The following is an 11648-nucleotide window of genomic DNA, read 5'->3' as shown; positions in this document are numbered from 1 at the left end:
GTGGCACCTCCCAGCGACTATCAGAAGGTTTCTCCCTCAGCGTTGACGGCTTTCCACCCCTCCCGCGAGCCTCCCATCTAGATGTTTGTCAAGGTCGCCATAAAGCAACCTAGTTCATATGGCGATAGAATAAAACGAAGACGCTCATGTATAGATTATCCGCCGGGGTGAAGATGGAGTGAAAAGCATGTGAGAGAGAAGTCGAAAAGAGACGTACAGGCGTAGGGAGCTAAGGGTGTAGAATAAAAAATTAGATTTCTCGGCCTTGTGGAGCCGGTGGACTAGGCACTGCGGCGACTGTCGAGCTTCAAAACAGCCTTGGAAGTAGTGGAAAAAGGCAAAGTGAAGGTGAAAAAACACTGCTTCTCTTGGCAGTGGACCAGCTTTGTGACCCTCGAATTTATAGTCTGGCCTTGTGTCGGGGTTGCTATTGTTTCTTCAAAAATGTCCCCCATCCCCCTGGAACTTGGCTTCTCGCCCCTGAAGTCTCCCATATGCCTGGCAGTTAGAGTGTACATTCACCGCTTGTTCTTTGGTCTACACGGTGAAAAAGCGGAGGGCAGAGAGATCATTGACTATAAGACTTTTAATTCTAAGATAAAAATGCTTGAAAAAATTTGGAAAGATAACTTAAAAGCAACAAATCTTGAGGAAGAAAATCTTTTTTTTTAAGGGAGAAAATCTTGAAGTCTGTTGACAGCTTAATGATTGAGGGCAAAGATTTGAAATGAGTTTGTAACTGCTTCAGCACTGTGTGACCGTGGGCAAGTAAATTAACCTCTCAGAGCCTACCCTCCCTTTCCTCCTGTGAAGAGTATAGTATAATTACTTAACTTCTTGATCTTGACATAGGCCGATAATGCTCACTAGTGAATTCTCAGCGCTTAGCCACATACCCAGCCGGGTGGACACGTAATAAATGAATGAATGAATGAAAGCCTAATAGTATAGTGAGGATTGAATGAGGTAATAGCTGTAAAATGCCTGGCAAATATTTAATCCTCAAAACAGTTAACTTCTGTTATTTCTAAACAAAATTATTTAGAGGAAAGTATAGAGAGGCTTTCCATTTCGGATTAACTTTCCACTCAGGTGTTTCTTTAAGAGGGTTAATAGATTTTGCATAATTAGTAATATTCCCTTCTTTTCCTAAAAACTCAGATCCTCTTTTCATTTTTTATTTTATTATTTTTAATATTTATTTAGTTAGTTGCATCGGGTCTTAGTTGCGGCAGGCGGGCTGCTTAGTTGCAGCTTGCCGGCTTCTTAGTTGCGGCATGCATGTGGGATCTAGTTCCCGGGCCAGAGATCAAACCCGGGCCCCCTGCATTGGGAGCACAGTCTTAACCACTGCGCCACCAGGAAAGTCCGTTTTTTAAATGTTGAAAATCACCACATTATATTGACGCATAATATATCAGAAAAGACAAACTAGCCTTTGCCTTTCTTTTCCCTTTAAGTGTTGTGACTTGTTAATTGTGCCAATATTAAAGCATAGGTGGTAGCCCCTGCTTAATTTTTTTCTTTGTTTGGGAACATGACAGAATTCGACCTTAACCTCTAGACTTCTTATTTGAGAAGAGAAAGGATTTAAGCTCTAAGTCACTTGAGTATTGAATATCCCTTAAATTGTTTTCTGTTCCAGGAATATCAGAGTGAACCTGGCAAGTGAGCACACAATCAAGAAACATCTGCTGGAAAACTCAGTCTCTAAAACAAAAGTATTTTTATATATTTAAAAGAAAATATTAAAAACATAATATGCTTTTCATTCTCTTTGCAAAACCTCTCTCGCTCTGTCTGGCTCATGGACTCATTGCCCTTTCATCATTTTGTTCTCGAGTCATTTGCAGTGAAGGTCATTGGGTTAAATCATCTCCAGCACCAAGAATATCATTCTATCTTAAAACTTATGAAGGAGACCACAGCATAACTAAGTGCCAGGGATAAGGGAGGTAACAGATAATTTTGAGAATTTGGCTGAAAATTAAATATACTTTGCCAATGTGAGTTTTTTAATGTCCACGTATGATTTTTATGGACAGGGGATGCTATTTTTCACACTTGCATTTTAAAAACTAATATTCAACTTATATAGTAAGTGCATTTTATCCAGTTTTCCTTGAGTCTTTAAGACTGACTTAGAAAATTTGTTTTATTTATGAATCTAACTAAATAAAATTTTAGAATCATCTTCACTTTTTCTGTTAATATTGAGTTAAATTCCAGTTGAATGGACTAAACTCCCTTCAAAAACTCAGTCCCATTTATGTTAGGCAAGTTTCTTCAAATTTAGTATGCTATCAATTTAACATGATGTATTATTTTTTAGTATTTTAAAACTTTCCGAAGTATGTAAACAATTCTTCTAAATCTAAAAAATTAAAATCACAAAGTGAGTTTTAAAACTTCTTAAACTATTCTAATGTAGTCTCATACCTTTCCAATTAAAATCACAAATCTCAAGTCAATTACTCAATCACACATTTTTTATTTGAATTTCTAGTATGCCAAGTTCCCTTAAACATTACAATTTTTTTTAATTTATTTATTTAATTTATTTATTTTTGGCTGGGTTGGGTCTTCGTTGCTGTGTGCGGGCTTTCTCTAGTTGCGGTGAGCAGGAGCTACTCTTCACTGCGGTGGCTACTCTTCATTGCGGTGGCTACTCTTGCTGCAGAGCATGGGCTCTAGAGTGCAGGCTCAGCAGTTGTGGCACACGGGCTTAGCTGCTCGGCGACATGTGGGATCTTCCAGGACCAGGGATCGAACCCGTGTTCCCTGAATGGGCAGGTGGATTCCTAACCACTGCGCCACCAGGGAAGCTCCTAAACATTACAATTTTTTTTTTTTTTTTTTTTTTTTTTGGTACACGGGCCTCTCACCGTTGTGGCCCCTCCCGCTGCGGAGTACAGGCTCCGGACGCGCAGGCTCAGCAGCCATGGCTCACTGGCCCAGCCGCTCCGCAGCACGCGGGATCCTCCCGGACCGGGGCACGAACCCGTGCCCCCTGCATCAGCAGGCGGACTCTCAACCACTGTGCCACCAGGGAAGCCCTAAACATTACAATTTAAATACAGATACATACAAACTATTCTTAACCTTAATATGAAAGTTTTAAGACTTTAAACTTACCTGTATAAAAAGGACATAGAAGGGTTTTACTATTTTTGAGTTTAACATTCCAAGAGAATTCAGATATTATCTTAGCGGACCAAGGTTCCTGATGGGCCAGAGTTTCTGACCTGGACCAAACACTGTGTTTGCATGGTTTCCCAGACAGATTCCAGCAATTCTTGAGCCACTGAGGGCACAATGAGATTTCCCCCCACCCCGCCCCGCCTTAAGTTTCCATAACAATGAGAAACTCAATCCCGTTTCATACTGATGGAGGTAATTTTGCCACCCATATGACTTTTGCCTGATTTGAGCAGATCAAATCATGCCCCTCCCCCCACCCCCACTTTGTGCTTGATTTTCTAATAAATCTACTTAGAGATTGAATTTGGCATTTGTTTCAAATACTTGCCTGTCTACTGGCCATAATGTCAGTGTCATTGTAGTGACATATCCAAAAGGAATTTGCATAAATTTGTAAATGGTTAGTCATTAAAAGATGAGCCGTTGCAGGGTTACATCACCAGCCACTTATTTGTCCCCCCGTCCATCCGATGAACAGAAGGATTGTGCAAGGGGCTTCCCTGGTGGCTCAGTGGCTAAGAATCTGCCTGCCAATGCAGGGGACACGAGTTTGAGCACCGGTCTGGGAAGATGCCACATGCTGCGGAGCAACTAAGCCCGTGTGCCGCAACTACTGAGCCTGTGCTCTAGAGCCCGCAAGCCACAACTACGAGCGCGTGTGCCGCAACCACTGAAGCCTGCGCCTAGAGCCTGTGCTCCGCAACAAGAGAAGCCACCGCAACGAGAAGCCCGCGCACCATAATAAAGAGTAGCCCCCACTCACCGCATCTAGAGAAATAACGGAGCAACGAAGACCCAACGCAGCCAAAAATAAATAAATAAATAAACACTATTTTATTTATTTTTTGGCTGTGCCATGTGGCTTGCAGGATCTGTCTCCCAACCAGGGACTGAACCTGGGCCATGGCAGTGAAAGCCCGGAATCCTAACTACTAGGCCACCAGGGAACTCCTGCAAAATGTATTTATTTATTTATTTGTTTATTTATTTATTCATTTATTTTTGGTTGCATTGGGTCTTTGTTGATGAGCATGGGCTTTCTCTCGTTGTGGCAAGCAGGGGCTACTCTTTGTTGCGGTGTGTGGCCTTTTCGTTGCAGTGGCTTCTCTTGTGGAGCATGGGCTGTAGGCGTGCGGGCTTCAGTAGTTGTGGCTCGTGGGCTCAGTAGTTGTGGTGCACGGGCTTAGTTGTTCCGCGACATGTGGAATCTTCCCGGACCAGGGATAGAACCCGTGTCCCATGCATTGGCAGGCGGATTCTTAACCACTGCGCCACCAGGGAAGTCCCGCAAAACACTATTTTAGATTGAAAATAAAAATGACAGAAATTCAATAAAATATAACTTAAAATTTAAAGTACTCTTTTATCTGCCCGCGTGAGAGGGCAGTGAGAGGCCCGCGTACTGCGATGAAGAGTGGCCCCTGCTTGCCACAGCTAGAGAAAGCCCTCGCACAGAAACGAAGACCCAACACAGCCAAAAAAATAAATAAACAAATGTGGGGTTTAAAAAAAAAAAGAATTTAAAATTAATACAATCATAAATAGCATGTAGGTCAAATAATAAAGCATAATTAAAATTAGAAAATATTTTTAAAATATTAAAATAAAAATAAATAAATAAAATACTCTTTTAGAGGTTTGTGGGGTTTTTTTGGATTGAGGTATAGTTGATTGATAGTATTATATTAGTTCCACATGTTCTACATATTGATTCAAAATTTTTATAGATTATACTCCATTTACAGTTATTATAACATGTTGGCTATATTTCCTGTTCTGTACAATATATCCTTGTAGCTTATTTATTTTATACATAATAGTTTGTACCTCTTAATACCCTAATCCTATCTTGCCCCTCCCCTCTTCTTTTAGAGTTCGATCTGTGAAATGTACCATTTACTGATTCATTCTCTGTTTATTTAGTACCCTCTGAATTTTTGGCACTCAGTGGACAATTTGCGAGTACCAAATAAATAAAAAACAGTCTCTTTCCTTCAAAAGTTTCTAGATTAGTTAGAGAACTCTTGAAGGAACAAAATTATGTTCAAGATAGTGTTTTGTATTAAGATTTTATGCAAGCTCAGTGCCTTGACTGTCATAGAACTAATAATAGCATGTTTATGTAGCTCTTCACAGTGTATAAACCATTTTTATACATTATCCCATTTATTCCTCTAAATTTTGTTTGTTTACTTGAATTGGATGAAATAAATCGATGGGATCAGACTGGTGGAAGTGATCACAGAATTTTCTGCAAAGAGCTGATTGACATAGGTCATCAGAGCAGTTGAGGTTTGCTTTTTTTTTACATTTTACTATGAAAATCATAAAACAGAGAGGTTGAGAGAATAGAATGTATGCCTACCAATTATTTTAAATTTAACATTTTTCAATATTTGCTTTACCACGTATCTATTCATCTACCTATCCCTCTTTCCATCCTTCTATCCAGCTTAATTGTTTTTTTTTTTTTTTTTTGCAGTGCGCGGGCCTCTCACCGTCATGGCCTCTCCCGCCGCGGAGCACAGGCTCCGGACGCGCAGGCTCAGCAGCCATGGCTCACGGGCCCAGCCGCTCCGCAGCACGCAGGGTCCTCCCGGACCGGGGCACGAACCCACGTCCCCTGCATCGGCAGGCAGACCCTCAACCACTGCGCCACCAGGGAAGCCCCAGCTTAATTTTTTAATTCTTTTCAAAATTACAGACATCAGTACACATCATCCCTAAACTCTTCAGCATTACATATTTTAAACTGAGTTTACTAGTTCACAATTCTTTTTTTTTCTTTAATGAGGTAAATTTTACATACAGTGAAATGCAAAAATCTTAATTTTACCAATATATGAGTTTTGACAAATGCATACAAATTGGGTAATATTAATTTTACTTAAAGTGAAGGAATGGCATAAGCAAGCTTAGAGGACCAGAGAAAGCAATATATTTTATTCCAAAATATTCTGATTTGACAACAAGAGACATGGATAAAACACTGCAAATTAGGAGGCAGAGTATTGTTTTAAAACATCTGCTAACGGAAGCAAAAAGAAATGTAATCAAACATAACATTGCAAAAGTTTTCGAATTTAAGCAAATTTAGCAATGGAGAGGAAGATCCTGCTGACAAGGCATTACAAGATGGAGATATACCTTGAAAATGACGGATGAAAAACAAAAGAAGCATCAACCCACAGTGATTTTGAATGAAAAGCATGTGATTCTGTGATACGAGTGAATGAAAATGAATAGCCCAGAAAGGCAGCATCTCTGAAAGTGTGTTTCTAACAGACTCAAAAAGAATTTTTTGTTTTGGAGCAGGAAAAAAGGTTCCTTAACAATCATTTTCTGGAGGAGGCCCAAAGAGACATGACTTGCACAAACATCTCCAAATAACCAGGTCCTAACTCAAGATAGAAATGAAGCATCAGAGTTGGAATATGTGCAATATGAACATGACTTGCGTGCAGTGGTTGTAAAAGAAGCAAGAGATTTTGGTAAGAATATGGAGAAAGTGGAGCCCTTAGACATTGCTAGTGGGAATGTAAAATGGTACAACTATTGTGGAAAATAGTTTGGCAGTTCCTCAAAAAGTTAAGTATGGGGTCTTCCCTGGTGGAGCAGTTGTTAAGAATCTGCCTGCAAATGCAGGGGACACCGGTTTGGGCCCTGGTCCAGGAAGATCCCACATGCCGCGGAGCAACTAAGCCCATGTGCCACACAACTACTGAGCCTGTGCTCTAGAGCCCGCAGCCACAACTACTGAGCCCATGCACCACAACTACTGAAGCCCACGCGCCTAGAGCCCATTCTCCACAACAAGAGAAGCCACCGCAATGAGAAGCCGTTGCACCACAATGAAGAGTAGCCCCTGCTCGCCGCAACTAGAGAAAGCCCGCAGACAGCAACAAAGACCCAACACAGCCAAAAATAAAATTAAAAATTAAAAAAAATAAGTATAGAATTAACCATACGACCCAGCAATTCCACTCCTAGGTATAAACACAAAAGAATTGAAAATATATTTTCAAACAAATATCTGTAAACAAATGTTCATAGCAGTACTATTTATGATAACCAAAAATGAACACAACCCAAATGTCCATCAAGTGATAAATATATGAGCTGAATGTGGTATATCCATACAATAGAATATTAGTCAGGCATGAAAAAGAATGAAGTACTGATATATGCTACAAAATAGATGAACCTCAAAAGCATTATACTAAATGAAAGAAGCCAGACACAAAATGTCATATATAATTCCATGTATATGAAATATTCAGAATAGATAAATACATAGAGACAGAAAGCAGACTAGTGGTTTCCAGGGGTTAGGGGGAGGGAGCAATGGGAAATGACTACTTAATGAGTATGAAATTTCCTTTTGGGATAATGAAAATGTTCTGGAACTAGCTAGTGGCGATGGTTACACACATTGTGAATGCAGGAAATGACAAAAATTGGATAGTTTAGCATGGCTAATTGTTAATTTTCTTTTGTGTTACATGAATTTTACCTCAGTTTCAAAAAAAAGAGAAGGAAGGAAGGAAGGAAGGAAGGGGAAAGAAGAAAGATAGGGGTCTTCTAAGGACCTCCAGAATCTAGAGCAAGATGCTACAGGGAGATAAAAGCCCCCCAAATCCCTGCGTTCTAGAACACATCTAATGTTTCACTATTTTCAGGATATTGAAATAATTTTAAACAAATGTATATTGAATTTCTTTTATGTGGCAGTCACTGAAGTAGACACTGGGAAACAAACAATGGAGTGCAAAAACTGTCATGGTCCCTGTCCTCCTGAACCTTACAATCTAGCTGGAGGAGGCAGGCTTTGATCAAAAGACTGTATCAGTAAGTGAAGATGTACAACTGTGACAAGTGCTACAAGAGAGATTTCTGGTGTTATGAAAGTATATTTAGTGCGAGAAAGAGTATTTAATAGGTGGAACATTCTAGTCAAAGAATAAAATCTGCAGAAGTCCGTGTAGCAACAGGGAGTATGGTGTCTTTAAGGACCTGCCAGAGGCCATGTGGCTATAGCAAAGAAGCTTGTGAAGATCCAGACCATGCAAAGCCACCTTTTTATTTTTCTTTCAGTTGTATTGAGATATAACTGACATACAGCACTGTGTAAGTTTAAGGTATACAACATAACGATTTGACTTACATACATCATGAAATGATTACCACAATAAATTGAGTGAACACCTATCATCTCATATAGATACAAAATTAAAGAAATAAAAAAAATTTTTTCCTTGTGAGAGGAACTCCTAGGATTTGCTCTCCTAACAACTTTCATATATAACACACAACAGTGTTAATTATATTTATCATGTTATACATTACATCCCCAGTACTTATCTTTCAACTGGAGGTTTGTACCTTTTGACTGCTTTCATCCAATTCCTCTTCCCCGGAACCCCTCACCTCTGGTAACCACAAATTTGATCTCATTTCCTATGTTTGCTTGCTTGTTGTTGATGCATAATTGACCTACAACACTATGTTAGCTCCTGTTACACAATATAATGATTCAATATTTCAATGCATTTCAAAATGTTCACCATGATAAGTCTAGTTATTACTTGTTACCATACAAAGATATTACATAATTATTGACTATATTCCCCACACTGTATATTTCATACCCATGACATTTATTTTGCAACTGAAAGTTTGTACCTCTCAACCTCCTTCACTTATTTCTCTCCACCTCTGATCTCCCTCCCCTCTGGCAACCTCCTGTTTGTTCTCAGAATCCATGACTCTGTTTCTACTTTGTTATGTTTGTTCATTTGTTTTTTAGATTCCACATATAAGTGAAATCATACAGGATTTGTCTTTCTCTGTCTGACTTATTTCACTTAACATAATACCCTCTAGGTCCATCCTTGTTGTTGCAAATAACATGAGTTCATTTTTTTTGTGGTTAATATTCCATTGTATATATATACCACATCTTCTTTATCCATCTTTTTTTTTTAATATTTATTTAGGCTGCACCAGGTCTTAGTTGCAGCATGGGGGATCTTTTACTTGTGGTATGTGGGCTTCTTAGTTGCGGCATGCATGTGGGATCTAGCTCCCCGACCAGGGATCAAATCCAGACCCCCTGCATTGGAAGCATGGAGGCTTAGTCACTGGACCACCAGGGAAGTCCCTCCATTAATCTGTTGATGGGCACTTTGGTTGCTTCCATATAGCTTAGCTATTATAGATAATGCTGCCGTGAACATAGGGGTGCATGTATCTTTTTTTTTTTTTTTTTTTTTTGGCTGCGTTGGGTCTTCGTTGCTGTGCACAGGCTTTCTCTAGTTGCGGCGAGCGAGGACTACTCTTCCTTGCAGTGTGCATGCTTCTCACTGAAGTGGCTTCTCTTGTTGCGGGGCACAGGCTCTAGGCGCGTGGGCTTCAGTAGTTGTGGCACGTGGGCTTAGTTGCTCCACAGCATGTGGGATCTTCCCAGAACAGGGCTCGAACCTGTGTCCCCTGCATTGTCAGGAGGATTCTTAACCACTGAGCCACCAGGGAAGTCTGCATGTATCTTTTTGAATTAGTATTTTTGTTTTCTTTGTATAAGTACCCAGGAGTGGAATTGTTGGATATGGTAGTTCTATTTTTAGTTTTTTGAGGAATCTCCACACTGTTTTCCATAGTAGTGGACCAATTTACATTCCCACCAACAGTGAACAAGTGTTCTCTTTTCTCTACATCTTTGCCAACACTTGTTGTCTTATTTATTTATTTATTTATTTATTTATTTATATATTTATGGCTGAGTTGGGTCTTTGTTGCTGGGTGCGGGCTTTCTCTAGTTGCAGCGAGCAGGGGCTGCTCTTCGTTGTGGTGCACGGGCTTCTCACTGCGGTGGCTTCTCTTGTTGCCAAGCACGGGCTCTAGGCGCATGGGCTCAGCAGTTGTGGCTTGCGGGCTATAGAGGGCAGGCTCAGTAGTTGTGGCACATGGGCTTAGTTGCTCCACTGCATGTGGGATCTTCCTGGACGAGGGCTCGAACCCTTGTCCCCTGCATTGGCAGGTGGTTTCTTAACCACTGCGCAACCAGGGAAGTCCCACTTGTTGTCTTTTTGAGGATAGCCATTCTGACAGATGTGAGGTGATATCTCATTGTGGTTTTGATTTACATTTCCATGATGATTAATGATGTTGAGCATCTTCTCATGTGCCTGTTGGCCATCAGTTTGTCTTCTTTGAAAAAATGCCTTTTCAGATCCTCTACCTAGTTTTTAATCGGGATTTTTTTTGATATTGAGTTGTATGAGTTCTTCTTTTTTTAACCCCTTATGGGATATATCATTTGCAAATATCTTTTCCCATTCAGTAGGTGGCCTTTTCATCTTGTTGATGGTTTCCTTCACTGTGCAAAAGCTTTTTAGTTTGATGTAGTCCCATTTGTTTGTTTTGCTTTTGTTTCCCTTGCCTGAGGAGACATATCCAAAAAAATATTACTACGACCGATGTCAAAGAGTGCACTGCCTTTGTTTTCTTCTAGAAGTTTCATGGTTTCAGGTCTTACATGTAAGTCTTTAAATATAAACAATTAAAAATTTTGAATTTATTTTTGTACATGGTGTGAGAGAGTAGTCCAGTTTGATTCTTTTACATGTGGTTGTCCAGTTTTCCTATGCAAAGCCTTCTAAACCAGGTAAGGTGAGTCAGTTATTAGCTATTGTATCAGCTCCAAATTTACCCTTCTGCTCTATGATTTCAGGGCTGAGACTCTGCAAACAATATTTCTCCTTTATATGCTGGCTCTCTGTTATGCTCTTCCAATAGAGAATACTAGAGTGATATCGCAAAGCTGGAGGAGGAAGGATAGAAGCCTACTTCTTACTTGCTTCCTATTTCTATCAGTTGCATCCCAGCAAAGTGTCTTAATTCCAGCAGTGGCAGTTCCCTCTCATTACAACAGCTGAATCAGTTTGCAGTTTTTCCAGCACTTCCAGAATCAGTATAGTGAGCACTGACTGCCCAGTGCCTCCTTCACACAGGCTTTGGTCCCAACCCCTCTGAGTTCAGAAACACAATCCCCCACCAAGCTGTGCCTCCTCTTCAGAGGTCTGTTTCAGTTCTGTTTGGCACCTCCTCTAAGTTTATGTGTTTTAATAATTTCAACCTCTTCCTTTTGTTTCCTCAGCCCTAAGGGTTGTAGATGTTCCTACAATTACTTTCATGATAGCTCAGATTTCTCCTCTCACTTCTTCAGTTATGTGGTTGACAACCCATTATATCAAATTGTTTCTCTTCAAGTAACATGTGGTCTCTACCACCCTACATGACCTTGACTGATATATAAGCATCTGATATTTACTCTTCAAGGTCCAGTTCAAGTACTACCTTCTTTGTGTGTCTTTTCCCATTACCCTCAGTTAAAATTATCCTTCCAGTTAATTCTTTCTTTCTTTCTTTCTTTATTTTTGGCTGTGTTG

Source organism: Delphinus delphis, chromosome 15 (genome assembly GCF_949987515.2).
Source record: "Delphinus delphis chromosome 15, mDelDel1.2, whole genome shotgun sequence".
Lineage (NCBI taxonomy): Eukaryota > Metazoa > Chordata > Mammalia > Artiodactyla > Delphinidae > Delphinus > Delphinus delphis.
The sequence above is the reverse complement of the archived record's forward strand: the minus strand, read 5'-3'. Positions refer to the sequence as shown.